The sequence below is a fragment of the Stegastes partitus genome, unplaced genomic scaffold, assembly GCF_000690725.1.
Source record: "Stegastes partitus isolate 25-593 unplaced genomic scaffold, Stegastes_partitus-1.0.2 Scaffold1112, whole genome shotgun sequence".
Classification (NCBI taxonomy): Eukaryota; Metazoa; Chordata; class Actinopteri; family Pomacentridae; genus Stegastes; species Stegastes partitus.
In genome coordinates, this window is record NW_007578843.1 from 129,865 (window position 1) to 131,273 (window position 1,409).

The window sequence follows — 1,409 nt, forward strand, 5'->3', positions numbered from 1 at the left end:
TTCTCATCGTACTCTTCAGCCTAAACCTAAGCCTGGGGACCGACCACGAGCCATTGTGTGCAGGCTCCACTACCACAGTGACTGTGTTGACATTTTACGGTGGGCGCGTGAGCTTCAGCGGATCAAGGTTGGAAATGTGACGCTGTCGGTCTTTCCGGACTTCACCGCAAAGATAGCGCGGGCTCGGGCAGCATTCAACGAGGTCAGGCGGCAGCTTCGTGGCATCGAGGGAGTCAAATATGGACTGTTTCATCCGGCACAGCTACGCGTTACCTACCAGGGGGCCGAAAAGAAGTTTACTTCACCAGAAGAAGCCAAGGCATATGTTAAGACTTTGACCTCCGGCTGAGCGGCGGACTACTCATATAATTCATATGTCCGCATGGTCTTTTGAAGTGCTATTATTACCATCTGGACATTTGTGGTTATCCGTGATATGTTGGAGGTGATTTAAGAAGTGGTGAGTTTAACTTTAACATTACCAGCACCTTTTCCTATTTTTGGTCAGATTAGTATACTGGAGCAATACAGTATGTAACTCTATTTTTGCACACATTTTTTTTTTTTTTCTATTTCTGGAGGTTGGCGGAGTCGATTTCTATTTGTTTTTTCGTCGACTTTCTTCTCTTTGTTTGCTTGGCATTGCCTCCGAGTTGTTCCTAGTTTATTGTGAACAACCTTTATCGGGTATGTTTAACACTGCTGTCTCTGTTGTTTTTTGTTTGTGGTTAAATGGAGACTTTGGGTGTACTTTTGTTTGGGGTTTGTTGGGTGGGTGGTGTTTTTTTTTTATTACCTCAGCTCACAATAGCGGTTCTGATTTTATTTTTATTTTTGTAAATGGCTAGTACCAATAAAGGCCCTGGTTCAACTTCATTAGGCGCATCTTTGAGATTCATCAGTTGGAATATCAAGGGCATGGGTCACCCTGTCAAAAGATCAAAAGTTTTTTCTCACTTAAAATGACTAAAATCTTCCATAGTGTTCCTGCAGGAGACCCATCTTCGGATGAAAGATCATAATCGATTGCGCTGCTCATGGGTGAGTCAAGTTTTCCATTCGGAGTTTAACTCTAAATCAAGAGGGGTTGCTATTCTCATACATAAAAATGTACAATTCTCAGCTAGTAACATCATAGCAGATAAAAACGGCAGGTATGTGATAGTTTCCGGTACTTTGATGCAGAAAAAGGTTCTTTTAGTAAATGTATATGCCCCGAATATGGATGACGCAGATTTTGCGAACAAATTGCTAAGTAACCTACCGGGTTTGAATTCATGTTTATTAATTCTTGGGGGAGACCTAAACTGTGTTTTTGATCCATCACTAGATAGATCTAATCCCCGTAATCTAAATAAATCTTTAATGTCTCAAACATTTTCCGATTTCATGACACAGAATGGCCTTGT